Source organism: Panthera leo, chromosome A1 (assembly GCF_018350215.1).
Source record: "Panthera leo isolate Ple1 chromosome A1, P.leo_Ple1_pat1.1, whole genome shotgun sequence".
NCBI lineage: Eukaryota > Metazoa > Chordata > Mammalia > Carnivora > Felidae > Panthera > Panthera leo.
In genome coordinates, this window is record NC_056679.1 from 158,062,753 (window position 1) to 158,087,985 (window position 25,233).

General features: G+C 38.4%; 1 long non-coding RNA gene across 1 annotated transcript in view; it reads right to left on the bottom strand.

Annotated features, from left to right (window-relative positions):
• Nucleotides 1-320: 320 nt before the first annotated feature.
• The window catches only part of LOC122223106, a 42,472-nt gene continuing 17,559 nt past the window's right edge, over nt 321-25,233 (bottom strand). Inside the window, exons 2-4 of the long non-coding RNA XR_006204048.1 lie at nt 13,553-13,701; nt 5,129-5,196; nt 321-442 (exon numbers count right to left, since the gene is read on the bottom strand). This is a non-coding gene — a long non-coding RNA (uncharacterized LOC122223106). The remainder of the gene's footprint in view (nt 443-5,128; nt 5,197-13,552; nt 13,702-25,233) is intronic.

Below are 25,233 nucleotides of genomic sequence, written 5' to 3' on the forward strand. Positions count from 1 at the left end.
GTGTCCAACTTGAGCTCAGATCATGCTCTCATGGCTCATGAGTTCCAGCCCCATGTTGGCTCTGTGCTTACAGCTCAAAGCCTGGAGCCTGCTTCAGATTCTGTCACCAGCTCTCTCTGCCCCTCCTCCACTGGCGCTCATTCTCTCTCTCTCACTTTCAAATATAAATAAATATTAAAAAAGAAAAAAGGAAAGATTTGGTGAGTAACTACCATTTGCCAGACACCCTTACATCCTGTGGAGGTAGAGGAAAATTATAATAAAATATAGGAGGAAAAATACAGCAGAGGCCTAAAGGAAGAATAATAGCTTACCAGGCAAAGAAGAAGGCAAGTGTACTCCAGGCAGCAGGAGAAGCATGTACAGTTCGTCCAAGGTGAGGGAGAGCTGGGGGAAAACTCTGGCGAGGGTGGTCAGTGGGTGTTGGAGTTATTAGAAGAGGCTGGAAAATTAAGAAGCCACTAAAACAAGCAGCCAATTGTAAGTTATATTATAGAGTTTGCGTTTTGTCCTAAGGGCTTTTGAAAGACAATAATGGTTTTAAGTGTGCAAGGTAACATGATCAGACTTGTAGGAAAGAAAGTTGACTCTGCAGGGCAGAGTGTGGGTTGTAGGGAATTAAGACAGGAGTTAGAACAACTAGGAAACTCATGGGGAGTCCATCCAGAGAAATTTGCTGGCCTGGACTGAGGTAGTACAATGGAAATGGGAAGAAGGGAATTGAATCTAGAAACCAGGTAAGGAGAAATCCAGGTTGAATCCTAGTAAACTGTTTTAAATCATTATGCATACAGAGCATGGGAAGAATCTGTTTGGAGTGGTTGAGGTTAGAAGAAAGAAGATGAATTCAATTCTGGACAAAGTTGTCTTTTTAGTGCCTGCAATACATCTAGGTTAATATGTGCTCTAGACCATTGTACCAATGGATCTGGCACTCCAGCAAGTAGGCTTAACTGGAGATAAAAATATGAAATTATTGACATTTAATGAGAATGAAAGTTATGTGGATGGATGAGATCACCCAGAGAAAGTGAGAGAATATCCTGGGAATGAACTTTGAGCAATAGTTACATGTATGAAATGAGCAAAGGTGAAGAACTTCACAAAGAAGACAAAGAAGTAATTAAAGAGGTAGGAAGAAAAACAAATATTGTGGTGCCATGGAAACCAAGAGAAGAGGGTATTTTAGAAAGGACAGGGTGGTCTAAACTTTCAAGTTTCACAGAGAAGTTATCATTGACCTTTTGAAAGCACTTTGGGTGAAATGGAACAGGCAATAAGTCAAATTAAAAGAGAGCAGATTAGAGAGGGTGTGGAGCAAATGAAAGTTGTGGGAATACCTCTCTTAAGAGCTTTGGCCATGAAGGGGAAAAATTAATTAGGGCAGTAGTTAGGGTGGGACCAGATTTTAGATCACAAATAGCTACCCAAAGAACAAGAATGCCACTGAAGTTGAATTCATTGGATCTAATGGATAATTTTCATAGTCTTCTCAGGAGAGATACTACAGCTAAATTGGCAGGTGGAGAGAAAGCTATCAATCTTAAAAAAGGAATGTGTATGGAAGAAGCAGAGGAAGGATGTTGGGATCCTTCACATCATTTTTTTATAAGCAGAAAAAGTCAAATAGAGATACATTTTGATTAGTGCCCCATCTCTTTCCCTGTCTCTTTCTGTCCTCTCCCTCTCCCTTGAGCCTTTCTATCCCTATATATTGCATGTAAGAAGCTTCTCTAGTCTTCCAAAAAAGGAACTCATCATAAGAGATAATCAGTAATAGTCATGTACCATAGCACTACCGTGTTTTCATAGTCTTGATAACCAGTTCTCATTTGTTACATTCTGCACAATGGCTTTTCTCTTTGCTTAATAAATCAAACTTATTGTGAATCTATAAAACCCACAGAGCCAAGTGATAGGTAGTTCTAATTGAGATAAGAGCTTTCTTTTATATCCTTTAAAAGTAGTTTTCAGGATATTTTCTAGAATTTTAAATAAATATGCTGATACCTGATTTGTAACCCAAGAAAGTCAATTTAAAATTCTTCATTGCCCACTCACTTAGACTAAAAGGGATGTTGAGCTGAATCGTCTGTGGAGCTGGTTATTGCTTTCTTGGAGTCCAGTAAGAAGCACATATATTATAAGTGAAACTGTCTGTATTCATTTTCAAAGCAGCAATATTTCAACCTCATCATAGAGCACTTCAGAAACAGCCCTTAACATTCTCTTTCCCTTAGAACAAAGAATCCTTTGAAGAGATATGTGTAAGATACTTGTTTTCGAAATGAACTCAATTTTCTCATTGGGAGAATACACAAGAAGGTAAATAAATGGGGGAAAAACTTTTTGAAAACTTCCAGGGGAGGCATATATCTTCTACAAGTGATGGAAAGGATTTAAGCTGGTGGTATCAAATAACTGATGGCTAAAAATTGCCCGCTTATGTCTGAAGGGGAAGTAATAAAATATCATACTAATAAAAAGTAATAATCAGAGTCACTGTGAATCTACAAAACCTTATTTAATATCCCTTGACAACAATTTGAAAAAAAAATCGAAGTAATTATCAAGACTCATTTTAAATTAAAACCTGGCCCTGGTGCCCCACGTCACTCTTACGCACACATGGTAACAAAAGAGACTTATGATGGCTTTGTGTATATTGCGGCAGAGTTAGCTGGCTGGCCACCCTTATGATATAATCTCCTTCCACTGCAATTTAATTAAAACAGTGAAAGATCTGACCTTTGCTGGAGATTTTCTTATCCACAACACTAAAAATATCCCATGGAAGCAATCTGTCAATGTGATCTTTCAAGTACAATCCTGATAGTACTGGAGAAGAAGAGAAAGGAAATGAGAAAAACCAGAACCTACAAAGCTTAGCACATAGTTAGTTGTGATGAAACCAGAGTCACAAGTTTTCTCTAAGGAGGATAATCCACCTAACTACATGAAGCAGTGGATGCAAGCCACTGATCTGGTGCCCACATATAATAAAAGCATGATAAAGGAGAATTGCCTACCATTCCCCCACCCCTCTTCTGGGAATTACTCTTGTGTCTATTTTGTTTTGGATGACACTTAGAGTCTTGAGAGTCTTCATTTATAGAAATTCATGGTAAGCCTTCTTGTCCCATAACCCCTAGAATTCTGTGCATTCTGTAGCAGAAGATTTTGCAATGAAGAAAATGTCCCTTTTTATTAATGGTACTAGGAGTTCACTACCCACTCAGTTGTGATGATTGAGATATTCCTGCCTGATCATAGGATAAATGTTATTTATCTTCATTGCTGTGGTGAGAGAGGAAATTTTCCCCTTTTCACCATGGGAATGTGGGTTTCCTATTTGAAATATAATCTGATGGATAAGGAATAGAAATACTGGAGAGAAGTAGGGTATGACTCAAGATAAAATGGGGCCCATGATGAGGATGAAATCCTGCTAATCATTCAGTAGAGAATAGCCAAAAAAAAAAAAAAAAAACCCCAAGAAACAAAAAACAGCACTGCATTTGAGATCAGACAGATCTGGAGTCAACTTCTTTACTACCTAGTCACCACTGCCTAGGAAATACACTAGACACATCTAAGATCCTAGCTCAACCTATCAAGTGACAACAGTATTGATTTTACAGACTTGTCAGGATAATAGAGATAACTTTAGTTTATCAGGAGAAGCTATTATCAACAGACAGGAAAATAAAAATATCACTAAAGAAATTATGGGTCAAGATAGGAAGCCACAGATTCCCCAGCAAAATGTAAACTTAAGTTAGATTCTAATGGCCAAACTCCTAATGTCAACCAAATGAATCAATTAGTACACTTTAGTCAATAAAACTAACTGGTGCTTTAACTCTCCATGCTTTAATTAGTGTCCTATACCAACTGTGCATTTAGAAAACTGAGATGAAGCTCAGGCATGGGCAAAGGCTAGGAGAAACTGTGTTTTATTGATATATGTATCCAGAGGTGATCTTCAAATCTTTAATAGTCAGTGCAGAATAAGTATCAACCAATAAGAAAGGGTGTTGAGTATAGACAAGAAAGATAGCTGTGTCAGTTGCCAGGTGATTAGCAATTCTGTACTTGTCTCTAGAGTCTGACATTAACCTTTGCACATAGTAAACACTCAATTAATATTTATTGAATTAAATTCACACTGTATTAAGCTGGTCACTTCATAAAAGTGAAGGTAAGTAGGGAAAAATTTGAATTAACAAAGATTAATTTGAGGATTTGTAAAAGAATTATTCCAACTTTGTCCCTCATGAAGTTTTTTCAGTCTTTGTGAATCAGTTTGGGTGTATGTGTCTGACTTAAATTTTATATTTAATTATTTTACTCTGGATAAAAAACATACTTTGGATACTTTACGTAATAAACTTGTTTTTACTGACTGATTATTAAAATCCATTTGTATCTTGATTTATTCTAAAAGGGTGTAAAATAGCTCTATTTTGATTTATAGTTTACAAGGAGCTTTATCAGGATGCTTCTGGTGACACTTGAAAAATGAGCAGACAAGGCCAGAGAGATTAAGTGATTTGCACAAGTCAGACAACTAGCAGACTCAAGGCTCATACCCAAATCATATGATTTCAAGTTCAGTACTAAGTTCTGTCTGCACCATGCAGCCTCTCGGCTGCCTACTTGAAGTCAATGCCTGGCTTTATTTTAGGCAGACTCAACTTTTACTGACAATTAATTCTCTCAGTGAGGCATCCATCTTCTTAAGCTCCAAACTTCAGCAGCTGGAGTTACACCTGCATACATATATGTTTAATAAGTCAGTACATGTGATTGTGAGAACTCTCGTCAGTCTTTTTACATTTCTAGCACTCTCTGGTTCTTATAAGAGGCTGGAATTTCTCTGAATCTTTTCCTCTTGTAGGCCTTTGGTTACCATTACCCATAGCTGTGTTCGCCATCATAATTGTTAAGTTTGCTCGACACATACCGGTTGTTACTCTCAAGCAGACCTTCAGCCCAGCTAATGATTTAGTGTGAATAGATTGCAGTCGTCAGAAAAGTGAAAGCCATTGCAATTTCATTTGGGATGAAACATACATACTTTGCTCTTCTACATGTTTTTAAATCAAGTAAAAACTTTAATAATTACGTTCAGCAGAGGCATCTGGAAGATGTGTTGATAGTTGTTGGCAGCAGACACCAGATGGGTTATTCAATCTGGAACAGATGGTAAATTGATATGAAATAATGATAAGCCTGAACTTTTCCACCATTCCTAATTCTCGTTTTCTATTGATAAGTTTACCATTTTGGTTTAACTCAGTTTTCTAAATTCCTCTTACTAATCCATATGGTTTTAAGAGGATAAGAGGAGAATTTTTCCCTTTGATCAGAGAATATCTCAAGCCCTCAAGATACCCTGGTGTTGAATAATGAACTCCAATGAGCTCATGATATTATGGTAGAACTAAGAGGTTCATCATTGTTTTTATGGCCACAGATCTAGGATTTTTCTATCCCTGCTCTGTTAATTAATGCTACCCTCTTCCCTCCCCCTTGTGCCTCCTCCTATTCTGTACTGTCAACTAAATTCCTTGGGGAAACTCATCGCAAAGGAAAGCAGCCAAATGGTAATAAGTACACTTTTGTTAAAAGCTTAATAAATGTCCAATATTCAAATATATCTCTCTACAAAGGCAGGGGTGAAGTAAACAAGTTAGAGTTAAATCGTAAATGGGACTTCTACCTCTTCTGAAATTGAAATCTTCAGCTACATGCATGGCATAAGGAAAACAAGGGAAGAAAGGAGAGTTTTCTAGTTCTGTGGATTTTCTGCCTCATCTTGAGAGAAATGGTCACAGGGTCACTGAAGATAGCCCATGGGTCCTCTTACCTAGTCTCATGGATGGAAGGGTGAGAGCTAAAGTGGTGATATACATGGACAGAACAAACACTCTCATGTTAATGCTGCCCAAGTTGACCAATCAAATCATCAACCCTCTTCCCTTGGAAATGGGAAAGAATCTAGGAAGGGGTAGAATTTGTGTAGAAAGAAAAGATGGTAACCCACTACATGGATGTAATTACATGGAGTGATATCCAGAGTTCTAGAAAGTTAGTGCCACATCCATAATTCTTACTTAATTCCATAATGCCTAGAATTCTACTAATATAATCTGTTAAACATTTTATTTTAGATATTTTTATAGCTAATGAAATATAATTTTAAAATTATCAAAGCTCATTTGGTGGCCTGAGGAAGAGAATATGGGAAAAAAATGGGCACCAAAAGTGGGAGTACAGGGAGAGTAGGGGAGAAGAGATACCCAAATGTAAATAGTTCAACACTAGAATCATTGAACTACCCATCTTACTAATCACTGGGGATAAACAAAGAGCACACTACGACTAAAACTTAGGATTTCCTTTTGATCTCTTGAATTCTCTTGCATTTTTTTCCTTTAGTTTTACTTGGAGACAGTTGCAGAAGTTATATAGGTGGTTTCTAGGACCACTGAAGAGCACCTCTAGACTCCTAGAGAAGTCTAACATAAATAGTACTTATAAAATTAACAAGAAAAATATATACTAGATCAAGGCAGAGCCTAAAAGGCCATCATAAAGATAGACAACATCTCCAAAGATAGGAGAGAGATAAGTAAAGATGCCATCATATCTTCTGCCAAAGTCAAGGAAAGATGGGAGCTGAGTGCCAGTGGAAATTCAGGGTCTTGTAGTGGTGATATATGGCCCAGAATTACCATCTCAGGAAGGCAGGATCACTAGTAATCCATGCTCCTGAGAAAAAGGCAGCCAGCACTCTGAATTCCCAGTTGAAGGAACAGCTGTCATCTGCTATTGTAGACTCCTGAGAGCACATTCTGGGGAGAAACATACTACATTATAAGATGGGATTTTGGTTCAAATCCGTGTGTGATTATCTACCTCAATGAGTATAACCAAACCATGCAAAGGCCTAGACAAACAGAATTCTTGAAGTTACATTCCTTACATCCCTCGAGTTTCATAAAGTTATCCCATGGGCTGCCTCAGGGAGCATTAGAAAGTTGAATAGGTGGATTTTCCCCTTGTACCTCATCAAATTCCCACTAGAGTATTCACTTCCATTTGTATATTACACTGGGTTCTATGTAGGATCTCTTGGGGACAGATTTGGTCACTAAAAAGTGTAAAAACCTCACTGGCATTGATAAAGTTGACCCTTAGAGTCTGCTCCTTGGATTCTTCCCTATGGACTCTACCCTGGTCCCCAGGTGGCATCCAGTGAATATCTCTTGGTATCTTCTAGCTATGACATGGACCTCTAAAAGATTACCTTGGGAAAGAAAAGCATAAGACCATAAAATATCAGAAATTAGCCAATCAAAAAGTAAGCATACTGTACAGAAGGTAGTTTTTTACTTCTTGACCCTTTCCATTGAAGGCCAACCTGTAGATCTCAACCAGGAGAGGACCCCTTCCTCCACTGGGGCATTGGAAAGTATATGAGGCTGTTTGGGGGCTGTAATAATAATTGTAGAGTATCATTGTAATCCTTACTAGGGGCCAGAAATGTTAAACTTTTGTAAAATGTGGGACAGTTCTATATAATGAGGTTGTACCGCCTCACCAGAATGCCAGTAAAATAGTTATTCAAAAACATTGCAGAACCATGGCCTACTCTCCAACATAGCAAAATCACAGGAATGCTCCTAGTATTCTTCCTAGAGATTAGATAAGATGGGTATTTGTCTTTCATATAAATGGGTACATCATGCTGTCAAAGCATAAGAATATTAAACTTAAAATTAAATCACCATTTCCTAATTTCATATTTTCTCAGTATCATTTGGAAGCCCATATGGATTGTTCCATTTCCAATATCAGTTATTGTCTTACTGCAAATTAATACATTAGCTATCTGGTTCTTAGATTTTGGTATATCATGAACTTGAGTTAATGTGAATTGGTCCTTGAGACAGATCTCTTCTCAGACACTAATATTATCAGGCCTTAGAGACTGTAGAATAAAGGACTCTATATCACGGGTAACTCACAAAGTTTAAGCCATTTTAGGGTACTCTGGGTAGCCTGATAACATCTCTGCCTTAATATGAACCTCCTTTTAAACTATAGTATAAATAATTCTCTTGAAGGAAATACTTAGCCAAGGAGCAAATTCAAAATTTAATTCTGGAGTATGAATTTTAAAAGCATATGAATGAAACTCAATGTATATTCTGTCATTGCTATGAATCAGGATGGCATCAGAATATGGCACTGACCTCAAAATGTTAAACAGAAGATTGAGGTGTGTATGACATTATACGTTAGGAACAAAAATGCAAACACTTTTATGTAAGATTTTTCTCTAGCATTCTACTAACCATTAATAATCTCCTTTTTGCTTTTACGTAACTAATGAGAATTTTATACAATATGACTAACTCATAAAATTTTAATAAAATTGGACACATGGCTAAAAATATCACCTGTTACTGTAATTATAAAGGCAACTTTATGCTTCAGAACTGAACCAAGTGGGATTAGAAAAAGAAAGCTCTTGGAGAAAAGTTATTTGTTTGCTAATTCAGTGTGTTATGGGAAGGATTGTCCTTAATTCAATAGTCTTACCCAGGGTTGAAGTGAATGTAAAAGATTTGGGGAATTTTAGTCCCTTTTCCTGGGAATTCAGTGTTCTCTGATAAATAAACTTAGGTATTTCTTCCTGAATGGTAAGAAGTCATTACCAGCGTTTAATGATATCCAGAATTAAAAAGCAACATTCAAAAAACTGAGTATTTGCAAAATACACACTGAAGAACCATACTTCTCCCATTTTCTTACTTTTGTTACACATCTTACAATATTTTTCCAATGTGAAAAAAATGCAAGACCCAAAAATAACAGCTTAATAATAACTGCCATTTTTTGAGTGGTGGGTATGAACATGGCACTTTGACCAAACGTTTTACATATTACAGAGTGCCTGGTGAGATGTAATAGCTATTTTAATCCAGAGAAGCCTGCATACAGGTGTTTCCAGATAGAGGTAGCAGGCCCCTTAGAGCAGATTTTTGTTGGAATAGGCTCTGTTTCCTAGATTTTTGAAGTTATGCAAATTTACAGCGGTGAATGGTAACCATTTTCTTGGAAGAAGGATGCAGCAGAACCTTCTGTGACCTGACAAAGGCTTTGTCTCTATCCTTGGCACTAGAAAAACTTTAGTATATTTACTTAGAGAATAATGTGCCTTGGGGAGAAATAAGAACAAGACCCTAAATTCTCCTTTTGAAGTTTAACTTTCTTTGAACTTCTACAATGAATGGAAATGGCAAAACGGATTTTTCAGGTAGGAAAAGACACCAAGGACCCGAAAGAGCAGCATGGCTTGAAAGAAGGGGGCATGATAGGTGACCTGGAATCAATATCAGACATGACCACCTTTGTACAAACTTGACCTCAGAAGAACTTAATTGGGCCCAATGATTGGATTCACAAAACTCCTGGAGAACCCATTTAGTTTATATGGCAAATGCTCAGCTATCCAAAGCCCTTTGTTTCCATCAAGTAAGGGAATGACAAATTTTGAGAGGGTAATTACAAACAGTTGTCTTGCATTTGCAAACACTGATCTAGGTTTCAACAGAGACTCATAGGTGCAACAATTTCTGTTCTGTTTTTAAGCCAGATTGAAGTAGATCTAAGGGTGAATAAGGAGTAACTTGGGTTCTGTTTTACTAAGGTCAAGCCCCTCTTCTTCGATGAATAAAGAAACTCATAATGGCACCAGGGTTGCCATTTACATATGTGCAGATTGGGTAGTACAGAATCACAGAGAATAATGTCTTCATTGATTACAAAGGAAACTGTTCTGTTGATGGTGCAGATTGCATATAATTCACTACATTTCCATTATTATATAATATTTTACATGCACATATGCACACACATCACAGAAATCTACAGTAAGAAAAGGAGTAATAATTACTTCTGGCTGTCCTAGATGCCCCATGTGTTAGGTCAACATAGTCACATATGAGTTATGGCTGGTAGTGGGAAATCAGACATAAGATTTTATTTGCATACTTCCCTTCTCCTTTCCTGCCCTTCCAGCCTGATCCCCTTCCCCAAGACTATCAATAACAACAGTGTCTAGGGAATGTGGCCCCTCTTGTTTACCGACAGGCCCCAACAGCCTATAGGGGATGCCCCCCTCTTTTCACACAGCTGGGATTTGAGGTGATATTTCTATCACATAGAGACAGAGGCAATTAAACTGACTGTGGCTTATTAGTGCCACTTAGTTCAGGAACAATGGTTTTGATGCTCTCAATAAGAAAGAATCTACTTCTTTGAGATGGACTTGATGACTTCCAGAGGTCCTTCTATGTCACTTCAGACAGTAACGAAGAAGAAAATGCAGCTGTAGATCAGGCTTCATAAGATATGACATCTGAACACATGTGCTTTCTGGTGCTTTAGACATCCACAAAACAGAGCTGAGTCCTCACAGAACCTACCACTGGTGAGGGCCTGGTAAGTGTCACCAAAGGATTATTAGCTTCCCTGCAATGACTTTCCATTGCTCTTGGAACAAAGCTCAAAATATCTAACATGATCTATTATGCTCTGGGCTCTTACCTAGGCCCATTTATTTCTCTGGCCTGCTATCTTCCCAACCTCCCACCTGCTATACATAGAGATTGTAACAGGTCACTATCCAAATAATTCTCAACCAAAATTTTAGCAAAAGGGCTCATGTGTGTATGTGTGTGTGCACGTGTGCACTTGTACATGTATAAATTGACAAATTGACATGCTGATCCAAATTTCATGTAAATTGTAAAAGACCAGAAATAGCAAGTCGGAGTCAGTCTTGAAAAAGAACAATAAAGCTGGAGGAGGTGTTCTACCCATTATCAGAACATATTAAAAAATGATAGCAACAGTGTGGTACTGGCATAATCATAAACAAATTGGCTAATGGAACAGAAAAAGGGAGTCTAGAAACACACACACACACACACGCACACACACACACACACACACACGACAAAAATCATGCTGCATGGCAGTGGTGAAAAGATAGTCATTACACAAGTGTTGCTAAATTTGTTGCTTGCCCATACAGGAAAAAAATGTACCTGAATCCCTACCTCAAACTATATGCAAAAATCAATTCCAGAGGAATTGTAGATCTGAATACAAAGTGAGAAACAATAAAAATTTTTAGAGGGAAACTATGGGAGATTATTTTGGGGTAAACAAAAATTTCTTAAATAGGATACAAAAAGTGCCTGATATTAAAAACAAAACCAAAACACTTCTGTTTATCAAAGAACACCAATAAGGTACTGAAAAGGTAAGCCACTCAGTGGGAAATATTTGCAGTACAAATGCCTAACAAAAGACGCATATGTATCAACAATATATGACTCCCATAATTCAATGAGTAAAAGATAGACAAAACAATTGAAAAATGAGTAAGAGATTCAGAGACACTTTTTTTTGTTTATTTAGGGAGAGTGCACAAATCAGGGAGAGGGACAGAGGGAGTGAGAGAGAATCTTAAGCAGGCTCCACGCTCATGGGGGAGCCCAATGTGGGCTCAATCCCATGAGCCTGGGATAGTGACTTGAGCAGAAATCAAGAGTCAGATGGTCACTCCACTGACTGAGCCACCCAGGTGCCCCCAGAGACACTTTAAAAAGAGAATATGGCAACATGGAAAGGTACTCAAGCTTGATAGTCATCAGACACATGTGAATTAAAATTACAGTGTGATGTCTATACACACTTATCAGAATGGCTAAAATTAAAAAGACTGACAATACCAAATCCTGGTGATAATGTGGCACAACTTGAACTTTTATGTATTGGAGGTGAGAATGTAGATAGAAATAACCAGGTTGAGAACTGTTTGGCAATATTTAAGTATTTCAATTTAAAATGATTTTATGTAAGACCTATGACATTGTAATTCCATTCTTAGATCTATACTCAACAGGAATAAACATATTGGAAATATGTGTAGGAATATTCACAGCTACGCCATTTTGTAATAATTGCAAATTAAAAACAACCCAAATACCTACCAATAATACAGTGGGTAAATAAATAGTGTTCTAATCATACAGTGGAACAAGATACACAACAAAGATGAATAAACTGAAACTACATAAAACGAAGTGAATGAACCTCACAAAATTGAGAGAAAGAAGCCAGACACAGGATAGTACATATTATACAATGCGATCTCTTACATAAAGTTCCAAAACAGGCAAAACTAAGGTATTAGGACTGAGTGCAGGTAATACCGCCTCGGGGGTTAGTAACTCAAAGTAGGCACAGAGGTGTCTGAGAGGCTGGTAATATTCTGTGCCTTGACTGGCTGTTGGCTACACAGGTGTATCCAGTTTATAAAAAGTCACTGAGCTATACATTTGATTTGTGTACTTTTCTTTATGTATATAATGTTTGGATAAAATAATTCACTTTTTAAAAATTTGACTTGGGAAGGAATCTTCAAAGTTGCTACCTACTCTTGTTTGAGGGAGGCCCCTACTCTCTTAAAGCTCAGCCCAAGGAAGCTGTAGGGAAACCCTATTTAAAAGAAAAAAACTAAAGAGATCCCTGGAGTGATAATTGTTTAAGTTGGGTCATAGATACATGTGACTTCATTATATTATTCTAATCTTGTATGTGTTTTAAATTTTCCATAATAAATGCGATTTTTTTCTAAAAATCAATGGAATATAAATCCTGACTTGCATCCAAATCAAATCAGCAACGACTGCAAATCTCTTCCTACTCTAATATGTTAATCCCCTATGGAAACATTGTCACCAGAGCTTTTTGCTCATGCAGGAAAGCTCTCCTCCTGGTTACTTGAATCTTTGAAGAGTTCTCTCTTGGGTATTCTGTTTTTCTCTCCTTGAAAATAAAGATGTTACTATTTTCTCTTGTCAAGATGCCCACCAGTCAATTACATTCTTTTCCATTCTAGTGTCACCACCTAATGAATGGTTAAAAGACAAATATAAACTTCAATCCAGAGCACATAGGGAAGTTGATAAAACTAAAGGCTATTGAGCCGAGAAGAGGAGACTAGATGTCAGGCTAATGAGAGGCCCTCAGCCAAACCAGCCAAAAAGGAAATGATTAATTATGGGAGTGTAGCAGTAGAGATGCCCCCAAGCAGTTCAGTGAAGTGGAATGACATAGGTTTAGAGAACAAGATAACAGGCCAATTGATTCAGGAGTGGGAAAGATATATTTTTAAATGTGTATGTCACATACACATGGCCCTATTTTTATCAAAAAAAAAAAATTACGAAATGCTTTCAAAGGTCAATAAAGTTACACATAAAAGCTACAGATGATTTTATTTTCTGTATACCAAAATATTCTGCCTAAATTAGGGGGTAGAAACAAGAGCTTTACAAAAACTGATTTATTTTTAAAACCCATAGAGAAAATAGTCACCATTCAAGAAGTTACACACCCCTATATATAAAAATACCTAACTGATTTAGTTCTAGTTTGAAATTAGCATTTTTATATACCATACCGTTTTTATACCATTTTAGTTATCTTCAGCGTTGAACCTCTGTTCAGTTTTTCTCCTCTTCAGCCTGGAGGAAGTACTGTGCCTTCCCAGGTATGAAATAAAGTGAAGTTTTCGTCTTGCAATATAATTGTACTCCCTCTCTTGCCTTTCTACCAGAGAAAGAATAAGGGAAAGTAGGGTTAATTTCCTCACTAACTAAATCAAAACTCCACTGTTGGGAGTTGGGCAAACAGCAAAAAATAAACGTTCAAATGTAGCTCAGTACCTTGGAAATTCTAAACTGTGTATCCCCACAGACTCCAAGCCTCATGCTACCCTTACTATGCGCCACAGGGTTTGAAATATGGCAGGGCAAAGGTTTATTGATGTTGTAGCAGAAGTAGGAAGTAGGAAATAGCAAAGAATCCGTGTTACTCTGCAATGAGAAAATTCATTGAAGTTAACCAAGAAAAAAGTCAAAATATAAAACATGTCTTCCCTTCCTCTTTCAGCAGTGTCTGGACTTCTGCTAACCACTCATGGCATAGAGTTACAGGAGAGAGCAGAATTGGGCAGTCCAAGAACAGCAAGGGCAAGCAAAGAGGCTGAACCATTGCCAAGAGAATGAGAAAGGAGCCTCAGGTTTTCTTTGAGGATACTGAGCTCCCTTGTAGCGGTACAATCCAAGGGTAATGGTGACTTGTGCTGGGTAGTTTTCAGCATATATTGACTGATCCTTATCCACACTTGGATAATATACAGAAATTAAAATAAAATACAAGTAATCATTCACATGAGTTGGGGTTGAGATTTATCTTTTTTCTGAAAGTAGTAAGACTCCTAATGTAAGAACACAATGACCAGGAAAGCATGGAACAGCAAGAACAGGATCAAGCCAGAAACAGTCTTCTTAACCACACCTGCTAAACCTTTTTAACCAATCCCTTAGTGTGGAAGAATTGAATGAAATCAGTGTCAAAATGAACATCAACTCTTTTATAGATATTATTATTTTCTTATATTAGTACTTTAACTGTATAATAACACATTCACAAATAATCTACAGTGAGTGCTTACACATTCTGAGCTCCTTGGTTTTAGCCTGCAGGTGGAAGAATTCTTGTCTATAATTGGCAGCAAGAACAGGATCTAGGTGTTGCTGGTTCCAGGACTGATGTCATCAATAACCTAGTTTCTCTCCACCTTTGTGCTCCCCCCCCAGCATATCAATTTTCTTCTTCAAGTTTGTCCCCTTAGGGTCACAGGATGGTGATGTCAGTCTCAGGCATCACTTCTGTATCCAATTATATCCCAAAATAGGATGGCCAGTTTGTCCTCAGGTGTCTCTTTTATTTAGAAATTTTTCTAAGAATCACTCAAAGACCTTGCCATATCTCATTGGTCAGAACAAAGGCATATGTCTAAGTGTTGGCAAGGAGAATGGGATTACAATTGTGGTGTAAACTAATCACAATTTGTCCCTTGGTGCTGAGCCACTTTCCTTATGTGCCATGCCTCTTAATATCTAGATAAACCTAGGGTTTTATTAACATAAATAAAGGGAAGATCGGATTTTGAAATGGCAATAAATACCTCCTGCCTCAATCCATAAATTTCTGTATTAGGAAACCTACTAGGGGGCCGCTGGAATGGCTGAGTGCATTAGGCATCTGATTTCAGCTCAGGTTATGATCTTGCAGTTTGTGAGTTTGAGCCTTGTGTAGGGCTATGTTCTGATAGCTCAGAGCCTGGAGCCTGTTTTGAATTCTTTGTCTCCCTCTCTGTTCCTCCCCTGCTTATCCTTGCTCTCTCTCTTTCTCTCTCTCTCTCTCTGAAAAATAAATAAACATTAATTTAAAAAAAAAACCACCAGGTATTATTACAGATATTGAAACTAGGTATATATAAACATTGTCTATGATAATGACAGTCCTGTTTCCCATAGCGCAGCAACCAATATATAGTAGTATGTAATTAAATCTTTTCTGAGTAGCTATTATGTTCTTGTCATAATAAAGTACAATGATAAGGTCAGTCAACCCTCAGTGAATTCACCATCTAATAGAGTGTTGAGGTATAATTAGGATGTTGAAGATCACCAAGAAATCAAGGTGATAAGAAGCAACAAATAAAAAAATGCACATGATAGAATTCACTATTATGAGAAAGCTTATAGTCGAGGTGGAGGGTAGGATCAATGCTAGCAAATTAGAGAATAATTAGGTAAAGTTGAAGTAGTAGATTAGGTTGCTTTGGAATGCTGCTCTGAAGGTACCTTAACTTATTTGGAGAGCCTATGGGAATTTTTGAGTATAGTCATGTCATGACCGTATCCTCTGTTGAAAGAAAAACATGATGGCAGGGACATGAGAAAAAAAAGTACTGTGTCTAGAAGAGCCACTATAATAGCTATTAAATGTGTAACTGTGAAGCACTATAACCTAAACTTAGGATGTGATGGTGGTTATGGTATTGCTTCTTGGCCTTTTGGCCAAGATCAATTGTGGTAGTGGTTTTGGAAATAGAGGATGGAAGAGAAATAGATTTTATTTATTTATTTAATAAAATTGTAATGTTTATTTATTTTTGAGAGCCAGAGTGTGAGCTGGAGAGGGGCAGAAAGAGAGGGAGACACAGAACCCAAGCAGGCTTCAGGCTCTGAGCTGTCAGCACAGAGCCTGATGCGAGGCTCAAACCCACAAACCGCCATATCATGACCTGAGCTGAAGTTGGACGCTTAGCTGACTGAGCCACCCAGTCGCCCTGAGAAATAGATTTTAAAGGAAAAATGGTCATAGTTTGTTGTCTGCAAAAGGCAGAAATTAAGATGAATCCAATAACTAGAGCCCAGAGGACAACAAGTACCTAAAGGTCTTCCCAGAGAAACAGTGGTCTCAGGTACTAGATCTGACCTGAGCCCAGTGAGGTAGCAGGCAACGTGGAAAGGAATGGAATGAGCCTTTGGGTGTACCAAGTGTAAACAAAAACTAAACAAAGTCATAACTAAGATAAAGTCAGGTAAAATACCTAACTGAACTGTCAACCTGAAAACTTAAGGCAGAGATCCTAGATCCATATAAAAGCCATAACTCAGATACCAGAGGTATCAAGCAGAGAAAGAGACTACTGAATGTAAAGGCCTGGGGAAAATATACAGCACAAAATAATACAGTAAAAAACAAACTTAAGTAACTCAGTAAGCACAGTAAATTTACAGGGAAAAACTCTTCATTTAAAAGACAAATATTAGACTCTTAAATACAAAGAACACACTGAGGGTTGATGGGGGGCAGGGGAGAGGGGGAAGATGGGTGATGGGCATTGCAGAGGGCACTTGTGGGGATGAGCACTGGGCGTTGTATGTAAGCGATGAATCACGTGAATCTATCCCCAAAACCGAGACTACACTGTATATACTGTACATTAGCCAACTTGACAATAAATTATGTTAAAAAAAAATAAAAAGTAGTGGACTCCCTCCTCCAAGAAAAAAAACAAACAAACAAATATTAGAATTGTAAATTAAAAAAAATCTTACCTATGAACAATTAACCAGAGACAAGCCTAAATGGTAGGTATGAAGGCATAAACTTGTCACACCACTTTAATACCAATCAAAAGAACACCAGTGCAAAAAATTGAAAATAGAACTACTGTATGATCCAGGAATTTTACTTTAGGATATATATCTTAAGGATATATATCTATATAAGAGATATACATAGATATATATCTATATGAGATATATATAGATATATATAGATATAGATAGATATAGATATATAAGAGATATATATAGATATAGATATAGATATATAAGAGATATATATAGATATATATCTCTATATATAGAGATATATATCTAGATCTAGATATATATCTCTATATAAGAGATATCTATACCCCCTTGTTCACTGCAGCATTATTCACAATAGCCAAGACATGGACCTAAGTGTCCATTGACAGATGAATGGATAAAGAAAATGTATTATTTATACATGAAGGAATATTATTCAGCCATTAGAAAAAGAGGAAACCCTGCCATTTATGACAACACAGATGGACCTTGATGACATTACACGAAGTGAAGTAAGTCAGAGGAACACAAATATTGTATGAGCTCACATAGGAAAGCTAAAAAGACAGAACTCATAAAAACAGAATAGATTGGTGGTTGCCAGGTGCTGAGGGGTGGGGGGAAGTGAAATGTTCGTCCCAGAGTATAAGCTTCCAGGTGTAAGATGAATAAATTCTGGGGGTATAATGTGCAACATGGTGACTATAGTTAACTGTACTGTGTTGTATATTTGAAAGTTACTAAGCGAGTAGGTCTTAAATATTCTCGCCACACATACACACACACACAACACACACATAGTTACAAATAGGGTAACTATTTGAGGTGACACATATGCTAGCTAACCTTATTGTAATCATTTGGCGATATATGTGTATCACATCATCACATTGCGCACCTTAGACTTACACAATGCTATATGTCAATTATAGCTCAACAAAGCTGGAGAAAGAAAGAAAAAAAAACGCAAAAGAACACTTGTGTAACAACATCAATATCTGACAATTTATTTTAAGGCATAAAAGCATTACCATGAATAAAAACAGTAATCACATAATCATAATAGGTTTAATTCACCAGAAAGATATAAAAATACTTAACAATAGCCATAAAACTGCAAAAATATTCCAGAAGAAAATTTGTTTTCTCTACAGGTTAAATAAACAAATGAACAAATGAACAAAAAAAAGAAATGAATAAATCCACCATCAGAATGGAAGTGTTAATACAATCTTACAGTAATTTTTTAAGGCAAAGCCATCAGTAAGGACTTAGAAGATTTAGAAAAACACAATTAGCAAGATTGATCCAATAATCCCATCATGTAATTTAAGCTTTTCTTTACCACAGTACCCATAACCCAAATCCTGTTCTTCAAATCCCTTACTCTATCCCTGTCCCAACCCAGAAAAACAACACATAATTCTACATTCTTGCCTTGACTCACATTGCTGTCCAGCCTCCAAAGGGATGGAGTATCTTGACATGTAATTTCATTTCTTTTTCTCTGGTTGTGTTCCTCTTCATTCGTATTATTTGGACTAGGTTGTAAATTGATTGATGGAAGAAACATGGTTCTAAATTTAGCAAGATCTCAGCTGAGGACTGATTTCATTTTTTTTTTTTAACTACAGACATTTAATTTGAAGAATTTCTTTCATTTTAATTAAATCCATTTATTTAAATTAAGATTAAATTTCTTTGTTTTAATTAAAAAGTAATGATAGTCATTGTTACAGGTGAATAATCCAAAGAAAATTTAATCCTTTCCTACTCTCTCCCTTCCTTAAGGTAGTCAAGATGACCTAGTTATGTCTTTCTGTCTATCCAAACTTATTTACTCATATATTTTTGGTGAGAAAGGATGGGAGTTTATATTTATTACTAAATATTTGATCTACTATACATTACTTAGAAACTTTTACACACTTAACAGACCATGGAAATTTTTGTCCGGATTAATAAATATGGCTTCAACTAATTCCTTTTAATATCTGCATGATACTTTACAATATAGATGTAGCATAATTCTTTATTCCTCCTTTATTGATGGTTTTGGGTTGTTTCCAGTTTTTCTGCCACCTAAGATGCTGGTGCTTTTTATTTCTGTAGGGTAGTGGGAATTCAGGGGTCTTTTTGTTTTTCTTTAAAAGAGTTTTTCAGGGCACCTGGGTGGTTCAGTCAGTTAAAGTGTCTAACTTCGGCTCAGGTCACGATCTCCCAGTTTCTAAGTGTGAGCCCCACATCAGGCTCTCTGCTCTCAGCACAGGGCCTGCTTCAGACCCTCTGTCCCCCTCTCTCTCTGCTCCTCCCCTGCTCGTTCTCATTCTCTCTCTCTCTCTCCTTCAAAATAAATAAATAAACTTACCAAATAAATAAAATAAAATAAGAGCTTTTCATTGCCTTACTAAAGGGCTGTTGTCATTTACATTCCCACTAATAATACATTGAAGGGCTTGCTCTCTGCCTTTGGAGTACTATCAGACATTTTAATTTTTGACAATCTGAAATGTGAAAACTGGTATGTCATTGTTCACATTTCCATAGTTAACAGGGGTGTGCAGCCTTTTTATATATTAACTGTAATTTATATGTCCTTGTCTGTGAGTTGTCTGTTTATATTCTTTGCCCATTTTTCTATTTTTGTCTTAAAAAATACTTATCGGCAATATTTTCTTCTATGTGAAATGGAAGCGGAGGGGTGGCCCGCACAAGTCCCCTTTGGTCTGTATTAATAGAGTTTTGCCTCAAGCCTCCCTTTCACTTTGGCTATGAAGACACGGGTCCATCTCTTTGAGAAGTTGAATGCTTCCATTAAAAAAGAAAGAAAAGAAAAAAGAAAGGAGGAGGAAGGCACTTTCCCACATCACATAATCCTCTTTGCTATCCGTGAAGCCTGCTGCGGCTGCACAATTCATGTGGGATTTCTATTCCAGCAACCAAAGAGCAGGGCATAAAACCCACCTGCAGAGACCCGGCAGTCTGGAGTGCCAATGTTCAGGAACCATCCGCTCAATGTCATGCTGCTCTGTTGAAAACCGTGGACTCCTTCTGATAGTCTCACTTGAGGGAATAGAAGCCCCAAGGGTAGCAGCCAAACGACCTGGCTCTCGGCCTCCCGTAACCATGCTTTTATCTCACCCTTTCGAACACTTCCGCAATACTTAGCTTTTCTTCCCCAGCCCTGCACCCCACTTTCATATTTCATAAGACTGCCTCGCGCACATTCCTAACAGCTTCAAGCTGGTTTTTCAAAAGTAGGAAACAAATGGAAAAGAAACCTCATCTTGCCAGCTGATATGGCTGTAGCAGGCTTTCAGAGAGAGAGAGAGAGAGAGAGAGAGAGACAGAGAGAGAGAGAGACAGAGAGAGAGAGAGAGAGAGAGAGACTTAAGGCTGCAGGGGGGCTGACACTCAGGGCAGGAGGCAGCTGTCCGCCTTTATGAAAATGCCACCTTGACCAGCGCCTGCTTTTTTTGAGGGCTGGTTGACTGTCGTTCAAATGCAGGACCCATGACCCCTGCTCCTCTGCTTTTTGTCCCCAAGCACCCTCAGTTGTGGGGAGGAGATTAAAGGCGCTCCGCCAGCCCCCAGCCCACCTCTCCCTCCTCTCCCCCACTTCGTCTGGCCCTCTGGCTTCTCTTAAAAAGCCTTCACGGCACATCCAGTGCAGCACAGTGACTGTTCGTCTCCTCTCATTTCCCATGCGTGGTGGCAGTTCATCCTCCGATCCTGTCACCAAGTCCTCCCGAGACTCCCCCGAGAGGATGACACGGATGTGCGTGCATATTTCCACCCACACACAGACCAGCTGGAAATGTCGGATGGTAGCTGTGTTTGAGCAAATATTAATTTCTCCAGGAGCAGATTTTAAATTTAAATCATATCCTAAGAATATAGTTTGTCTTTAGGAAACTTTTTCTTGAATCAAATACGTGTTGTTGTTGTTGTTGTTGTTGTTGTTGTTGTTTTTAATCTTAAGGGAAGATCACTCCCTAAACGGTTTCTTTCTTTCCCTCCTGTAAGACCTTTATTGAGGGATAAGTTATCCATACAATGCACCCATTTTAAGTGTACAATTTGCAGAGTTTGGGCAAACGTATGCAGTTGGGCAGCTGTCCCCACAACCTGGTGTTAGAGCAGTTGAGTCACCTCAGAACTCCTGTCTTGCTTCTGGCAGTCAGCTCCTGCTCTTACTTACAGCCCAGGCAACAACTGACCTGCTTCCTGTCTCTATAGTCTGTCTTTTCTAGAAATTTCGTGTAAATGGAATCACATAATATATAGTCCTTTGTGTCTAGCTTCTCTGACTTAGCATAATGTTTTTGAGATTCATCCACACTGTTGTGTGTCTCAGTACTTTGTTCTTTTTCTATGGTTGGATAGTGCTCCACTGTGTGGATATAGCACATTTTCTTTACCCATCTACCAGCTGATGGACATTTGGGTTGTGTCAGGTTTTTGACTATGGTGTCTCCACTGTGAACATTTGCATAGGAGTCATTTTGTGGACGTATGTTTTCATTTCTCTTGGGTAAACTGCAAGTTGTAGAACTTCTGGATCATATGATATGGTAAGTATATGTTTAACTCCCTAAAACACTCACTGCCCGGGCATCTGGGCAGCTCAGTCAGTTAAGCATCTGACTTCAGCTCAGGTCATGATTTCACAATTCATGGGTTCGAGCCCTTTTTCGGGCTCTGTGCTGACAACTCAGAGCCTGGAGCCTGCTGCAGATTCTGTGTCTCCCTCTCTCTCTGACCTTCTCCTGTTCATGTTCGCTCTCTCTCTCTCTCTCTCTCTCAAAAATAAATAATAAACATTGAAAAAATAAAAATGAGAAACAAAATACTGCCAACCTTCAAACAAATTCTTAAGAAAAATATTTACTTGTCATTTTCAAGGTTGTATTTGCCATGAAATTACCCAACCTAAAAAATAAATAAATAAAAACTCCGAGAATTCTTTGCCAAAGTTATTAAAAATGGGATCCTGGGCAATAAAAGTAAGAACTAGGGGCGCCTGGGTGGCTTAGCAGGTTAAGCATCCAACTCTTGATTTCGGCTCAGGTCATGATCTCATGGTTCGTGAGTTCAAGCCCCACATCAGACTCTGTGGTCACAGTGTGGAACCTCCTTGGGATTCTCTCTCTCTCTCTCTCTCTCTCTCTCTCCCTCCCTCCCTCCCTCCCTCCCTCCCTCCCTCTCTCTCTCTCCCTCTCTCCCTCCCACACTGTTTCTCTCTCTCTCTAAATAAATAAGTAAACTTAAAAAAAAAAGTAACAGAACTAAGGAAAGGGAATATTCTTTTTTTTTTTTTTTATTTATTTATTTATTTATTTATTTATTTATTTTTTAATATATGAAATTTACTGTCAAATTGGTTTCCATACAACACCCAGTGCTCATCCCAAAAGGTGCCCTCCTCAATACCCATCACCCACCCTGTCCTCCCTCCCACCCTGCCCTCCCTCCCACCCCCCATCAACCCTCAGTTTGTTCTCAGTTTTTTAACAGTCTCTAATGCTTTGGCTCTCTCCCACTCTAACCTCTTTTTTTTTTTTTTTTTTTTTTTTTTTTTTTTTTTTTTTTTTTCCTTCCCCTCCCCCATGGGTTTCTGTTATGTTTCTCAGGATCCACATAAGAGTGAAACCATATGGTATCTGTCTTTCTCTGTATGGCTTATTTCACTTAGCATCACACTCTCCAGTTCCATCCATGTTGCTACAAAAGGCCATATTTCATTTTTTCTCATTGCCACGTAGTATTCCATTGTGTATATAAACCACAGTTTCTTTATCCATTCATCAGTTGATGGACATTTAGGCTCTTTCCATAATTTGGCTATTGTTGAGAGTGCCGCTATAAACATTGGGGTACAGGTGCCCCTATGCATCAGTACTCCTGTATCCCTTGGATAAATTCCTAGCAGTGCTATTGCTGGGTCATAGGGTAGGTCTATTTTTAATTTTCTGAGGAACCTCCACACTGCTTTCCAGAGCGGCTGCACCAATTTGCATTCCCACCAACAGTGCAAGAGGGTTCCCGTTTCTCCACATCCTCGCCAGCATCTATAGTCTCCTGATTTCTTCATTTTGGCCACTCTGACTGGCGTGAGGTGGTATCTGAGTGTGGTTTTGATTTGTATTTCCCTGATAAGGAGCGACGTTGAACATCTTTTCATGTGCCTGTTGGCCATCCGGATGTCTTCTTTAGAGAAGTGTCTATTCATGTTTTCTGCCCATTTCTTCACTGGGTTCTTTGTTTTTCGGGTGTGGAGTTTGATGAGCTCTTTATAGATTTTGGATACTAGCCCTTTGTCCGATGTGTCATTTGCAAATATCTTTTCCCATTCCGTTGGTTGCCTTTTAGTTTTGTTGGTTGTTTCCTTTGCTGTGCAGAAGCTTTTTATCTTCATAAGGTCCCAGTAATTCACTTTTGCTTTTAATTCAGGAAAGGGAATATTCTTAAATCCTGTTCCATTCCTACTCTGTCTTTAGCCAAGAGGCCTTCTTTAGAACTCTGCCAACAACAACAAAAAAAGTACAGTATCACCATTGACTATTAGTCCTTTTATCTCTCCTTCCCTTGCCCCACCTCCAAGGGCTACAGCTGAAGGTGCCATTTTCAGACTTCTTTAGCTAGAGAACTCAGTTGAGTATTCTGAAGGGACAGAAACAGAGGATCCTGGATGCACAGATCTTGCCAATCCTATAGCCACTAGCATGATGGAAGCTGCTAGAAAGTGCTTCATCAACAGAGCACCTAGGGGCTTTCTGGGGCTCTTGAATGCATGCAAAGTGATAGGCCAGGATGTCCCTGATCTTGTGGTAACTGTGGATTCTGGATCCCTGGGAGCAGAGGTGAGGCTAGACTCTACCCTGGCAGTTCGGGATGATAAAGCCACAGCCTCAGACAAGGAAGACAATTTTCAGTTCCAATTCTGCCACTTAAAAGTTTTTTGACCTTAAGCAAATTATTAACTTTTATAATTTTCAGTTTTTATCTCAAAGGGTTGCTGTAAGAATTAACTAAGATAATTATAGAATGTGATTCATATAAGCTCTTTGATGGCAGGGAATCTTTATATGGATCCCTGGAGCCTAGAGCAGTGCCAGATGCATAGTAGGTGTTCAGTAAACATTTACAGAATGACTAAAGTACTTAGCATAATACCTGGAGAGATTATTCATTTATTCACTCATTCAATCGTCTGTTTAATATTTATTGAGCACCTACTACATGTTTGTCAAAAGCTAAGCTGAGCCACCAAATATCAGAGTAGCTGATTAAGACAAGTCGAAATGAAACAGTGAAACGTTAATCACTTACTGTGATAAAACACACAAGAAGTTACACTGGAGAAAACATCAATTTCCTCACTGTTCCGTTTTCCCCCAAAGAATGATATCATTGAGGGTTAGGTGGGTCGGTTAGGTGGGTTAGACATGAAGTATTATCTCACTATCAGGAGAGTCCTGCTCAAAAGACTCCTGCCATCTTATGGACCTGATAGCCATGGGGGTGGGAGGGCAGGAAGGCAGAGGGGAAAGAGCTAGAAGTGAAAAAGTACTGAGTATTGAGTAGAGTAGAGAAAAGTAGTCTTCAAGTTTTGTCTCCCCTCCTCTCCTTGGGAGGTCCCTGCAGAGGCCTTTGAGAAGGCCTCTACCTGAGGGCTTCACTGATAAAGAGGCCTGCAAATGTAGTCTCCTGGCTAGGAATAGAGATGTGTGTAAGAGCGTGACCAGCCAGGGGGCCTGTGTCCTAGACTGCACTCCCTTCAGAGACTGCAGTACGTGGCTGTGCACCAAGACTAATGTGGGGAGGACAGCTTTTCTCTATCAGGCCTGCCAGGTAAAGCCTTTGTAAATGTCTATGGTTGGGCATGAAAAAGCACACACACGTTTTGGGCCAGAAGCCAATCTCCCCAAAGTTGCTATTAGAGTGGATATGGTCTTTGTCCTCACAAAAGCATGCAGACTGTTGAGTAGGCACACCGTAAACAGGTAAACAAATAATATACAATTGACGGATTATGACGAGGGCCCTGCTGTGTGTATGTGTTAGGGGTGGAGAATCCAGAGTCCAGGGAGGGAGAAGAGCAAGATGTCCCTACCTTAGCCTG